The sequence below is a fragment of the Magnolia sinica genome, chromosome 7, assembly GCF_029962835.1.
Source record: "Magnolia sinica isolate HGM2019 chromosome 7, MsV1, whole genome shotgun sequence".
Taxonomy (NCBI): domain Eukaryota; kingdom Viridiplantae; phylum Streptophyta; class Magnoliopsida; order Magnoliales; family Magnoliaceae; genus Magnolia; species Magnolia sinica.
The window spans coordinates 18756141-18771454 of record NC_080579.1 but is presented as its reverse complement, the minus strand read 5'-3'; the positions used below and the strand labels follow the sequence as shown (position 1 = coordinate 18771454).

General features: G+C 41.4%; 1 non-coding gene across 1 annotated transcript; it reads left to right on the top strand.

Annotated features, from left to right (window-relative positions):
- The first annotated feature begins 9008 nt into the window (after positions 1–9008).
- LOC131252211 (U2 spliceosomal RNA) lies at positions 9009–9204 on the top strand. Its single transcript, XR_009174243.1, has one exon. It is a non-coding gene; the product is annotated as a U2 spliceosomal RNA (small nuclear RNA).
- The last annotated feature ends 6110 nt before the right edge of the window (positions 9205–15314 follow it).

Genomic DNA, 15314 nt, shown 5'->3' with positions numbered 1-15314 from the left:
CCGCATATACATTGCATTGGGCCTCAACAATTAGCCTTGATAATCGGCCTCAATACTTGGAATCGACACTCGGAATCAGCCTCGATAATCGGTACCGATAATCAACATGTATAAACAAGTCGGGGTCCATAAATGGGCAACTAATCAACAATAATGTAAAGATCGGCTCTCGGCCGTGGTTATATCAATCCGATAGCACGGAGCCATCTGTCTATGGTGAATGGGGCCCACTTATTTGGGTTAACCCACGAAGAGAATGGGCTTAACAAGGCCTAAGGGAAGGTTACAATGAGGACATCTAACCATCATTGCCCATCAATGTGGAATTCAACCAACATTTCTCCCAAGTAGTGGCTCATGTAGAGTCAAACATAAGGTGGGCCCAAATATCCAACAGGTGGCCTCCAATAGTCATCACAGGTGGGCCTTACACATGCAGCACGTGGGCCTACACATCACGGTGGGTCGATACGTTGGGCCGCACCATTAGCCTCATATGCACATCATGGTGGGTCGCATCATTAGGCCGCATCAATGGGCGTCAATCCAACAAGTGGGCCGCATCAATGAGCCTCACTGATGGGCCTTATACACACCAAGTCAGGCCTCAATAACTGGGCTGAAAACATGTCATAATGGGACACGACATACGGGCCGAAAATACGTCGCAATGGGCCTCGACCCATGGGCCAAAAATACATCTCTGTGGGCCTTACCAAATGGGCTTTGAATACATCTCAATGGGCCTCAACCCATGGGCCCTGATATATATCATAAAGGGGGTGCCTGCCCTAGATGGCGTGGATAAAAATACATCATGGTGCATCCCATCCAAATAGTTGGATAGTGTGGATATAAAAACATATATATCATGTGGGATCCATGTGTTCAACGGATGCATCAAGGTGGGCCTCACACAGATGGACTGCATGGAACGAAATACATACGTCACACGGGTTCCACATCTCACGGCTAAAGATTGGGCGGTGAGGATAAATAAATACATCATGTTGGCCCACACTGCATATGGATGGTATGCTTATTCAACACATATAATAACATATAGTAAGGAGGGCCCCACCGTCTAGTAGCTGCGGGATGATGTGAATAAGGAGTGCATGCATCAAGATGGGCAACTCGAATGAACCACAAAATACATCAAAGTGTGCCCGGCAAATGGGCCACAAAATACATCAAAGTGGTCCTCATAACATGGGGCTTCTATACATTAAGGTGGGCCCCACTGGACGGGCCACAATACATTAAGATGGGCCTCCTCACATGGTCATACGTATATCAAATGGGCCACACCGATGGGCCCCATGTATATCAAATGGGCCACACTCAAATAAAAGTGGTGATAATGATTTCCACCATTTAAGTTCCTAAGGCCCACCATAACATATGTTTTCCATCCAACATGTTTATAAATTAACGTAATGATAGATAAAGTGGAACAAATATCAGCTTAATAGGAAACTCCCATGGCCCTTAGAAATTTTGAACGGTGGACGTCATTGTCCACTACCTTAAATGGTGGGGTCCACTTGAACTTTAGATCTGACTTATTTTATTTATTTTTTTTGTCTCAAGCTTGTTAAGACAAGCTTGCCAAATGGTTGGACGATTTGGATGCAACACATGCATCAAGGGCGGGATCCACATGAGCTATGGATCTGACTCATTCTTTAGCTCACACCATAAAATGAGCTTTCAAAATGGATGGACAGCTTGGATGCAACACATGCATTATGGTGGGTCCCATGAAGGCCCACCATCATGTATATATTATATAATATAATATAAAAATCTATATAATATATATATATATATATATTATATACAATATAATATATATATATATACACACACATACGCACATCAGCCCCACACGTGAGGTGGTCCCACCATCCAGGTGTGGACGGTGGTGAGAATAAACACATACGTCATTGGTGGGGTCCACTAGCTGTCACAGTCCCAGGTGGATTTCCACCATTCAATGGAAGTAGGGACACAACACATAGTGGGGTCCATAGAGCTGACGTCTCATAGCAGTTACAGCTGCTGATGGACGGTTGGATCTCACACAGCAGCACCTGTGGTCCACGGCTGGACAGAATGGATATAACACGTGCCTCATGTTCAGACCGACTGAACTTGCAGGCGTTAATACAGCAGCTGCAGGGACTTCAGCCAATCCACTTCATAGAAGTGGGTCCCATGTGGGGCCCACCATGATGTTTATCAACAATTCAAACCATTGCTAAGGTCACGCAGACCCTGAATGAAGAGGAAAACAAATTTCATAATGGTCCAAGGATCCTGGGACACCCAAAAAGGGTTTCAATGGCAGACGTCAATCACCACTATTTCCTACCGTGTGGGCCACCTGAGTTTCGGATGAAGCTGATTTTTGGGGTGGCCCACTGCCCTAAGTGGGCCTACCAAATGCACGATGTGGATGTCCAAACCACCTCATGGTGGGGCCTCGTCCTGCCGTTCGTCCGTCCGTCCGTCCTTCCGCTCGCCAGCAGCGCCGCTGCAGCAGCGTGCCTTATATTTTTTTTTTCCCTAGGTTTTTAATATGTGGGGCCCGTGTCTTGAGAATCCACTCCATCCATTGGATTTTATGGCCTAGGACAGATCAAATGAGTCCAATATGCAGTATGTTTTTGGCGGGTAAAGACATCAAGGTGGGTCTTAATGGATTTTAAAGGTGAAAAATGTTGTTTCCCATGCCAGGGCCCGCCAGAAAATCGTATTGGGTTCATTCTTCGGCTCAACGCCTAAAGTGGGCTGAGAAATGAAATGGAAGGTGTGGATTTGATTTTTACATCAAGGTAGGGCCTACATGAGTAGCCTACCCCAAAAGCTTTCCCTTTTTTCTTTTTCTTTTTTTTTGTAGAGAGTACACTTCACTATCTGTTCACACTCCAATGAAAGACGTCCAGCGTCCAAGGACGCTGGACGGACCGTGTACACATATTACTCAAGGTGGGTCCCATGTGTGGGGACCACGTGGACGTGGCCCACTTGATTTGGGTCAACCTTATATTTGTGTTTTCCTATCACCGTTAAGTGGGGCCCACATGGCATGAACGGCCATGGGGTCCATTTGATGGACGACTTAGACATCACATACATCAAGGTGGGGTACATCCGGATGGGCCACACGGCCACATTATCACACCAAAATAATGAAAGAGAGAGAGAGAGAGAGAGAGAGAGAAACAAGCACCCACCTTAAATCTTAGACTTCTTCTTCCACCAATGTGATCTAAAGCTCTAAGGGAACAAGATTCAATGGTTGGGATTGATTTTGGAAGGTTGGATTTAGGGGTGGAGAGCTTGCAAAAGGGTTGGAAATGGAGAGCTCTAATGGACGTTGGGAGCTCTCTCTTGCTAGGAAATAAGAAAGAAAGAGGGAGGGAGAGAGATATAAGAGAGAGAGAGAGAGTAATAAATGCATGTCATAATGAATGTGAGGGGTTAGGGGTCTAGACTAGCTATAGGTGGCTAGGGGTCTAAACTAGCTATAGGTGGCTAGGGGTCTAGACTAGCCATAGGTGGCTAGGAAATTATGAGGATGATGATGTTATGCACGCATAGGGTGGCGTGCCATGCCATAGGTGGCTCCCACAAATGCGATAAGGTCCAAATAAAGTACGGCCTACATCTTTTGATGTACATCTCGGATTGTCATACGAGACACGGCGTTGGAACCGCAGCGACGATGCGGTCGCAATGACATAGGTCTTAGGTCAAGTCGACTTGGAATTATAGGATAACACTCAAGGTCGTGCGCAAATGCTATCTACGCGTCGCAGTAGCCGGAATTCGACCGGAAGGACCGTGGGAGCCTATGGAACGGTACAGGCTAGGATATGAGTCTCACAGGTTTAGTCTGGCAATGAGGAAATACGGGTTCAAACAAAGCAACTCAAACCACACACTGTTCATAAAGCACAAATTGGGCAAGGTAACCGTGTTGATAGTCTATGTGGATGACATGATTATCACAGGAGATGATGAAGAAGAAATATCCACACTACAGAAGGAGTTGGCCACCGAATTTGAGATGAAGAACTTGGAAGGACTCAAGTACTTTCTGGGAATTGAGGTTGCCAGATCCAGACAAGGAATATTTCTTTCCCAAAGGAAGTATGTGTTGGATTTATTAACTAAAGGGACCATAGTTTCGTTACCTAAAGGGAAGAAAGCAATAGGATGCAAATGGGTATTTTCCATCAAACACAGGGCAGATGGATCAGTCGAAAGGTACAAACAAGACTGGTGGCAAAAGGCTATACACAAACATATGGGGTAGACTACCAAGAAACTTTTTCACCAGTTGCGAAACTGAGCACTGTAAGGATATTGTTATCTCTTACAGCCAACCTTGACGGGCCATTACATCAATTTGATGTAAAAAAAAATGCCTTTCTACATGATGATCTTAAAGAAGAAGTGTACATGGACCTTCCTCTAGGATACGTGGCATCCACTGAAACCAAGGTCGTGTGCAAACTGCAATGAGCACTATATGGATTGAAACAATCACCTCGAGCGTGGTTTGGGCAGTTTAGTCTGGCAATGAGGAAATATGGGTTCAAGCAAAGCAACTCAAACCACACACTGTTCATAAAGCACAAATTGGGCAAGGTAACCGTGTTGATAGTCTATGTGGATGACATGATTATCACAGGAGATGATGAAGAAGAAATATCCAGACTACAGAAGGAGTTGGCCACCGAATTTGAGATTAAGAACTTGGGAGGACTCAAGTACTTTCTAGGAATTGAGGTTGCCAAATCCAGATAAGGAATATTTCTTTTCCAAAGTAAGTATGTGTTGGATTTATTAACTGAGGTAGGAATGTTGGAGTGTAAACCAGTGGATACTCCAATTATTCAAAACCACAGACTTGGAGAATACTCAGATCAAGTACCAACGGATAAAGGGGGGTACCAAAGGTTAGTTGGCAAACTTATATACCTCTCACATACTCGGTCAGACATTGCATACGCTATAAGCGTAGTTAGTCAATTCATGCATAATCCTAGTGAAGATCAAATGGATGCTGTAACCCGGATACTAAGATACTTAAGTCCTCGCCTGAGAAGGGACTTATGTTTTCAAAGAATAATTATTTAAGAATTAATGGCTATACAAATGCAGACTGGGTTGGAAATATCTCAGATAGAAGGTCTACTTCAGGTTATTTTATGTTTGTTGGGGAAAATCTTGTTACATGGAGAAGCAAGATGCAAAAGATGGTAGCACTTTCTAGTGCCGAAGCAGAATTCCGTGGAATGGCAAAAGGGCTTTGTGAACTACTCTAGATCAAGAGACTATTTACTGAACTAGGCTTTGCCTCTACGTCAGAAATGGATCTCTTTTGTGACAACAAAGCTGCTATTGCAATATCACGCGACCCAGTCCAACATGACCGTACAAAACATGTGGAAGTGGATCGACATTTTATCAAGGAAAACCTGGAAGCAAAAATAATTCGATTCTCATTTGTGAAGTCCAAAGATCAACTAGCAAACATACTCACAAAGGCGGTACCAAGCAAAGAGTTTCACAACTCACTCAATAAATTGCGCATCAGAGATTTGTATCCATCAACTTGAGGGGGAGTGTTGGCGTGAGCTATTAGAAACCAACTTAGGAAAGATATAGCTGTAAACGTAAATATAGAAGATATAGTTGTAGATGTAAATATAGAATTCTCCCAGACAAGGACATAATCTTTGCCGAGATATCTGTAATAGACAAAAATAGGATTGCAAGTTTTCCTATTTATTTGTATTCTCTCAATGTAAAGATATATTTGGAAAAAAAAAATAGTTGACATTATCATCTAATAGGATCTCGAAAGACCTAAAATCAATACTCATGGCGACCAATAGAAATCCAACTCCCGTTGATTTTGCCTATATAAGAAGCCCTCCATCGAGAGAGGTCCGAAAAGAGAGGTGGAGAGGTGTTTTGGGTGCTTGGAAAAGGTTTGAGAGTAGGGTTTGAGTCGGGATAACCTATTAGCTTTTTGGTAAAAGAGTATTTGGTTTCCCCTTCTCCTTCTCACATTCTAATCAAGCCTGCATTCTAGTCTACATATTTCTTTACTTGCATCCCACTACTACTTTCTTTCTTTCTTTCTTTTTCTTCTTTTTAACTTTTGTCATGTTAGTTTGACGTTGAGAAGCGTATTTGCGGGTTGACCTTGGATTGCAATCTTTTTAGAATTAAATTAAATTCTCAAAAATGATGTAAAATAGAGACCACATGTTATGCGGCGGAAAGGGGTGCCTAATCCTTTCCTTTTCCATCACCTAAGTTCCCTACTTAGAATCTTTAGTCGTAAACCGACGGCATGAGTCACTTGAATTAGAGAGTCTTACGATTCCTTAACACTTAAGCGATTCTATGATTTTTAGTTATTTGTACATTCGTAACTCTGTGTTGCACGCATATTAAATAAGAGTTAATACCACACCTCAATTGCCTTAATGAGAAGAAAGACAAAGAAGTAAGGGGTAACACTCACATAGGAGCATTCACAAGAGTTTATGCCTACTTTGTCCATTAATTGGCAGGCCTCTAGATGATCCAAGTCATTGATCATAATCTAAGAGACCATCTTAACCACAGAATCAAAAGGGTGACAAGATAATTTCTCCTCCCATTATAGTTAGGTGGACCTCTAGATTAGACCGTCAATCTTCAGCTTTGAGCAAAGATTGTAAGATCGTGTACATCATCAAATCATGCCAGCGCACCCATCCAGACCTTTCAATTTCCTTCTAACATTTCATTTCCTTGGCTTCCACATGTGTATCCCCCTCCGATGAGTGGCCTAGCCTAATGTTTGGTCATAGCGTGTTAGGGGAAACTCCACTTGCTGAGTCGTACAGATCTTGCACACGCACACATTGACATGTGTGGGGAGAGTATGATTCAGATAGCTACTCCCGTGAGTAGCCTCAACATTGCTAATCTCATCGTGCCTCGTGGGGCCTGATGAGACAAGCCCCGTGAAGGGGCTAACGGGAAGCTTGATAAGTGAACAGGAAATAGCCCATTCACACACAAGCTATTGACCCCATGAACTCAATTTGTTCGAGTTGCTAAGCAAATCAGGTCGAGCTGGACAGTCAGGATTAAGGAGTCGAGCCAAGTTCGAACTGGGTTTAGCTGCTGGTCAAGCTGAGCCAAGCTATACCATGCTCGGCTGGTTCAACACATGTACAACTCTACTTGTGGCTGACCTGTGACAAATTATAGGATAATAGGGGACGTGGTTTGGCTGGTGGCCCTAACACCCGCCGGCTAGCCGATGTCAAGGGATGGGTGGGATATCTGATTGTGGGGCCCACTGTGATTTATGCAACTTACATCCACTTTGTCCATCCGTCTTAAAATCTCATTTTAGGACATTATGCCAAAAATGAAGTACATTCAAATCTTAGGTGGACCACACCACAGGAAACATTGGTGATTGAATCCCCACCATTAAAAATTTTTGGGGGCCACTGAAATGTTTATTTTCCATCCAACCTTTTGATAAGGATCACAATGACCTGGATGAAGGATGCACACAAATATCATCTTGATCCAAAACTTTCGTGGCCCATGAGAAGCTTTTGATGGTCAATCATCGATGTTTTGTGGTATGGTCCAACTGAGATTTGGATCTACTTCAATTTTGGTATCGTGGCCTAAAATGAGTTGTAAATTGGTTGGATGTTGTGGATGTAAGGAGCAAACATCATGGTGGCCCCACAATGGTGGGTCTAGGGATTCACCCAAACCGCCACTAGTGTCAAGGCCCTATGGGCGCCACCATGATGTGTGTGTTTTATCCATGTCATCCATCTATTTTGTCAGCTTATTTTAGGAGATTAGTCCAAATTGAAGCATATCAAAAGCTCAAGGGACCACACCACATAAAACAGTGCGGATAATGAATACCACCATTGAAATTTTCTTAGGCCAATCGCGATGTTTATTTGTCATCCAACTTGTTCATAAGATCACACAGATGGATGAAAAGAAAACATAAATATCAGCTTGATCTAAAGCTTCCATGGTCTCCAAAAAATTTTCAACGGCAAGCCTTCAATCCCTACTATTTCCTGTGGTGTGGTCCACTTGAGCTTTATATCTGCCTTAATTTTGGGCTCATCCACTAACATGAGCTGATAAAAACGGATGAAAAGAGTGGATATAACACATACATCATGATGAGCCATGGAGCTTTGACACCAGCTAGCTAGCTAGCTAGCTGGTGCTGGGGTCACAGCCAAACCACTATTGATAATAGGTAACCCTTGATGTCCTCTAGCTGGCCCACATTGAATATGAACCGTTGACCATTATTTTCTATTATTCTTTGTTTTATGTTTTGCTTCCCTTCCTAATAAGTGGCATGCACCTAGCCCCATTTTTTGGCCATGGCACATCGTGTGGGCCCCACCTGTTCAATGGCTTAGTTCTTGCACATGCATACACATTAGCACGTGTGAAGAGAGTAGGAATCAGATGACTACCTCCGTGAGCAACGGTGCCGCCACCGTTGTATGGCTTTGAATTGCACATTTGGATTGCGTGATTGGTGGGACAACCCTGCAGAGGACCAAGATTACCCAGAGCCGTTGGTTTACCATCATACTCTGGCAAGCAGGATCTAGGCCGTTTATCAGGCAAACCCTCTGCATCGATGCTCTCATCCAAAATCGGCGCCATCCATTTGCCAGGTGTGCAAAATGAACTTGTGTCAAAAGAAATGGACGGCAGAGGAGTTGACTTGCGGACCAAATTCAAAGTACAGTTGTGATTGTTAGCCAACGGCTAGATTCTCACACGCCCATATCAGCACGTGCCATGTTTGCAGCGGAACAGAAGGGAGAAGCTTTTGAGTTTTAGTCCCATACTGACCGAAGAGGAAAGAGAACACGGGAGCAATGGTTGTATAAAAGGGATGGAAGGTGAATGAGAAAAGCATACCTTTCTCGGCCTTTTGGCTAAGATCAAGTGTAGTATCTGTTCTTATCAGTTTAATATCTGATACGTGGGCCATCGGCTCACATGATATTAAATTAATTTCTTGTGGGGGAGGGCCCACCACAGTAGCTTGCTATTGGGGCTCTCAAGTGTTGCTCTTGCGTTGCACTATTGCATGGGCTAGGCGCACCCCTCTCAAAGCTAAGTATAAATGTTTAATCTAATAGGGCCTCTCAAAACTAAGAAAAATTGTCAAACCAATGGGGCCCACCATATATTATTATCTTGATTGATCTCTCCTTCAATGGATAGATTGCATTGGGCCCACCTTATGATCTTCATTGCTCCATCATCCTATGGTTGATGTGCCCTTCCCAAATAATTCATCCAACTGATATAAAATTAGTAAACGGTAGCTGTATGATTTTACTAGAAGTAAAACAGTGGTTATTATCAAATCAGTAAATGGTAGTACGAGTGTCTACAGGCCTCACTTTTGTTTCCACTGCACCTTGATTTATGTGTTGTATATTCATGTGGTGCAAAGGTTATTGAACACCCACCATTAATTATTGAACACCCGCCATTAAAGCCCACCCTAATGTTTATTTGACGTCAAAGCTTTCGATAAGGCCACACATCACCAGGATGAAGATAAGACAAATATTAGCTTGATCCAAAACTTTTGTGGCTCACAATTTTTTAATGGTCAATCACCACTATTGCATGTGGTGTGGTCCACTTGATATTTGGATCCGCTTTATTTTTTGCTCACGTTCTAAAATGAATAGTGTGGATATACAACACATACATTAAGGTGAGTGTTACTAGCTTACTAGTTTTAGGCTTAACAATGGAAATGGAACGAATATGATAAGAGATGGGTGGGAAGGAAGTGGAAGAAAAAAAGGTTTCGTTATAAAGACTAGGAGAGAGGAGAGGAAGAAAATAAAAAATTTCATAATCTTTTATTATAATCATGTAGCCTTATAGGCTTGATTCTAAGATCCGTAATTTACTCAAATTGTTTAAAATAAAAAATAAAAGAAAAAAGCTTTTCAAAATAGGAGAATAAATTACACAAATTAGTAGTCATTGTTGAGGGACCGCGGAAGCACACAAAGATGAATTAAGTTAAGTAATCCAATCGCACCAAGTAAGCACAATGCAAACACAACGATTTTAACTTGGAAAAAACCACGGCACGAAGTGATAGTAAACACTATGAAAGCAGAAATTACAACAGATAGAGAGAATACCTGATTCGAACAAGCCTCTAATCTCCCTTACAAGCCCTTTGAAACCCTAGGAATGAATTATAAAGCTTAAGATACTTCCCAATCCTGATTATACTCATATATATAGCATATAAGAGAATCTCAATCAAAATCGGAAACAAATCCCGCAAATTTGCAAATCTACGTAACTCTGCGATACACTTAATGACACCTTTGATGGGACTTCGATGACATCGACAAAATCGTCGATGGCATTAAAATTCCAGATATTACCGATGACATCGACTAGGCCTTCGATGACATCGAAAAGGGTACCTAAAGTGTCTCGCAACCAATTCGATTTATTCAGGATATTTTCGATAGCATCGAAGCCTGCTCGATGGCATCGAACATGTCATCGACAAACTGTTTAATTTACAAATTTAAGACATCTATCAACAATCTCCACTATGTCTTCAATCGCCATCCTTCATAGCTTCTTTTCTCCTTCTTTAATCCTACCTTGCATCATAGCTCCATCATCACTTCTCGTACACACTTTGTCCTTATTTTATGCCTTCGCTAAGCCTAGAGAAGTTGCACAGAACTTGAACTTCTCTGTAGGAACCACTTTATAAGAATGTCCGCTGGATTCATGCTCGTGTAAATCTTCTTCAGAATCATGCCTCATTCCTCAACCACTTGTCAGATAAATGGGTGACGAACATCAATATGTTTAGTACAACAGTGATAAAAAAAATTTAGTTAAATCGATAACGCTTTCACTATCACAATTAACCGGAATGACCTCCTAATGAAGCCCCAACTGATTTATCATCTCCCTCAACCAAACACCTTCCCTGAATGCCTTTATAACTACATATACTCCACTTCGATTAAGGAAAGAGCCACCACAAACTCAAGTTTCGACATCCAACTGATTGTTCTACCCACTAGCACAAACGAGTAACCTGAAATTGACTTTCTAAAATCCACATTGCCTGCGTAATCAGAATCCATATATTCAACTAACTTAGCCCGTATCTTCACAAAAACTTAAGACGTATTCCTTTGTACTTCGACTGTATCAAAGTAGTTATTTCACCACTTTACAGTGCTACTTTCTGGGGTAAGACATATTTGCTCACAATACCAACTTCTTGTGAAATATTTGATCTTGTATATACCATGACATATATTAAACTGCCAACGACATTCAAATAAGGCACACCAGACATATCCTGCTTTTACTGATTTGTTTTACGATATTGTTCTAATGAAAGTTTGAAGTAAGTCGCGTGGGAAACACTGACTGGCTTTGCCTTGCAACGACCTCTTTAAGCTGCAAATCTTGTTCTCTACCCCTTATACTTCATAGCCCTCTGGTTGCTTCATATAATTCTGTTCTTTCAATTAATAGACACAGCGATCGTATTCACTCCTAGTAAATTTCTGACTCAACATGAAAGAATCATTTTTTTTGTACCATTGCCTAGGCGACTGTTTCAGGCAGTACAACGACCTCTTTAAGCTGCAAATCTTGTTCTCTACCCCTTGTACTTCATAGCCCTCTGGTTGCTTCATATAGTTCTGTTCTTTCAATTCCCCATGCAAGAATGCAATCTTCACATCCATCTGTTCCAACTCGAGATCATATCAGGCAACCAGTGCCAACACGAATCTGATAAATACTTGTTTTACAATCGGCGTGAATATCTTTGTGAAGTCAATGCCTTCTCTTTGAGTGTAACCTTTTGCTACCAACCTTTCTTTGTATCTATCATGTTTCTTCTTGAATATCTACTTACACCTGATCGTTCTTCGGTGAGTTGAAAGCTCCACCAACTCTCATGTCTGGCTCCTGTACAAGAAGACCATCTCATCATCCATCGTTGCTCTCCACTTTTCTGCATTAAGTTCATCCAAGATCTCCTGAAGAGTAGATGGATCTCCCTCATCCATAATAAGAGCATATGTGATGTTAGACTCATCCTTGTATCTAGCCGGTAACCTGTGATCTCGTTACGGATTCCTTCTCACAGGCGGCTGATCCACCTGCTCCTGTATCCCTGTCTACATATGTCTTATCCTGAGTATCACCTGTGTCAACTTGAACATCCACAACCAACATTTCTAGTTCCTTTTACTCATCTTGATCATTCTTACAGAATAACGAGCTTTCGTCAAATCTGACGTCCCTGCTAATGATGATTTTTCGTGTGATTGGGTTATATAGCTTGTAACCCTTCACATCACCACCATAACCAACAAAGATGTACTTTTTGACTCTTTGGTCTAGCTTATTTCTCTCAACTGACGGTATATGAGAAAGCTTCACAACCAAACACACGCAATCTTGAGTAGTTTATCTTCTGATCACTCTATACTTCCTTTGGAATTTTATATTCAATAGCAGCAAAAGGGGACCGATTCACCAAGTAATAGGCTGTATTAATGGCCTCAATCCATAATTTATTACCCAACCCAACATTACAAATCATGCATCGTGTCATCTCCAAGAGAGTCTGATTCATCTGCTCAGCCACACCATTTTGCTTGGACGTGTGGTGCACTATGTTGTGCCTTATTATCCCTTAATCCTTATAAAATTGATTGAATTCATTTGAAATAAATTCATCGCCAATATCTGTCCTTAATACCTTTAACTTCCTCCCTAACTGATTTTCCACTATGGCCTTCTATTATTTGAAATTGGTGAAAACATTAGATTTATTTTACATGAAATAAATCCACACTTTCCTGGAGTAGTCGTCAATTAACGTGAAGTACTATGATGACCCTCCAACAAAGACCACGGGCGAAAACCCCCATACATCAGAATGCACATAATAAAAAACACTCTTACATACAGGTTTATTAGACTTAAAAGATAACATTGAATGTTTACTATATATACAATGCTCGCATTTATTAAAATCAATGCTTTTAAAGACTGAAATTAAACATTGATCAAAAAGTACCTTCATGCTCCACTCGCTCATGTGCCCAGACGTGCATGCCACATACGTGCAGACGTGGAATCCACTACAATTGCTACAACTACACCTGTTAAAGTGTTCTCGATCAATCTATGAAGGTTCCTGCTCATCAGTGCTTTCATGATCACGAGTGCCCCTTTTGAAACCTAAAGGACACCATTGAAACCGGTGAATCTGCACCTAATTGCCTCAAGTGCACTAAGAGATATCAAACTCTTCATGTCAAGAACGTGCCTCACCTCAGTCAAGGTACACTCCATTCCATCAAACATTTTTATGCGCACCGATTAAACACCCACAATATTATATACATTATCATTGCTCATAAATACCTGGCCACCATCACGCTCTTTGTAACTGGTGAACCAATTCTAATGAGAATTCGTGTGATATGAAGCCCCAGTGTCCAAAATTCACTCGTCCCTATGATCATATATAAGTGTCCCATCATAGACACTGACAACACATCACTTTCACTTGAACCTTCATCAGATGTGGCAGTGTTGGCTTCCATGGAAGAAGCCTCTGAGTTCTCTTTATTAACTTTAGGATTTGTACAATCCTTCTTCATGTGCCCTGACATCCCACAATTCCAGCACTTTAACTTTTCCTTGCCCTTGCTTTTGGATTTGGACCTCGATCGAGAAGATCTTGTGTCCCGCTTAGAGTTCCGACCCCTCGTAAACAATGCATCAATGGAGGCCCCCATGCTTTCATTTTTCTTTCTCATCACCTTTCCCTAAAGGGCTGAGATAATGGTGTCAACATTAAGTGATAGGTTACCGGTGCACAACATATCTTTAAAAGACTTATATTAAGCCGGGACTAAACTTAAGTAAAAGGATACATGCCTGATCATCATCCTTAATCACTTCCTTCATATCTAGCAATTTACAGATCATGTTGTTAAAATTGTTATTGTGGGTCTAAACATCTCCTCCATCTGTTATCTTTAAGTTAAGCAACTGCAACTTCAAGTGTAGCTGATTTTCAATGGACTTCTTTGTATAGATGTCATCTAACTTTCCCACAAACTACTGTAATTTTCTCCCTCATGACATTATAGAGAATTTCATCCGTTAGGTAAATTGGATGGAGGTTTCGCTTTCTTATTCAATTTCTTTTGTTCATCATCTTCCATAGTTTCAGGTCGCTTCTCAAGGACCTCATCCAATCCTTACTGAATTAATAGGCCAATCATCTTGACCTTCTATAATTCAAAATTATTTTTCCTAGAGTACTTTTCAACATTGAATTTAGGATTAGCAGCCATTGTTACTCACTTTCGGATTCAAGCCTACGCCCCAACGTTAGCTCTGATACCACTTATTAGGGAACCGCGGAAGCACATGGAGATAAATTAAGTGAAGTAATTCAATCACACCAAGCAAACACAATGCAAACACAACGATTTTAATGTGGAAAAATCATTATGGAAAAAAATCACGGCATGAAGCGACAATAAACACTATGAAAACAGAAATTACAAGAGATAGAAAGAATACCCGATTCGAACAAGCCTCTAATCTCCCTCACAAGCCCTTTGAAACCCTAAGAACAAATTAGAAAGCTTAAGATACCTCTCAATCCCAATTATACTCCTATATATAGCATCTAGGAGAATAAAAATAAAAATCGGAAACAAATCCTGCAAACTCGTAAATCTACGTAACTCTGTGATATGCTCAATGACACATTCGATGGGACTTCGATTGCATCAACTAAACCGTCGATGGCATCGAAATGATGAAACATTAAAGATATGATGGCATCGATCAGGGCTTCAATGACATCGAAAAAGGCACCTAAAGTGTCTAGCAACCAATTCGACTACTTCTAGATATTTCTGATGGCATTGAAGCCTACTCAATGGCATCAAACATGTGATCGACAAACCGTTAAATTTACAGATTTAAGACATCTACCAACAATCATTCCCTGTGCAATCCCATGTAATTCTATCATCCCACCCCTCATAAGAATATCCTTGGCCTCAAGGTTGGAATTTTGGAATTCGTTAAGAGACCACAAGGCCACGATTCCCATGTGGCATCTTCAATTGCCGCTTCAACCCACTTGACGAAGACCT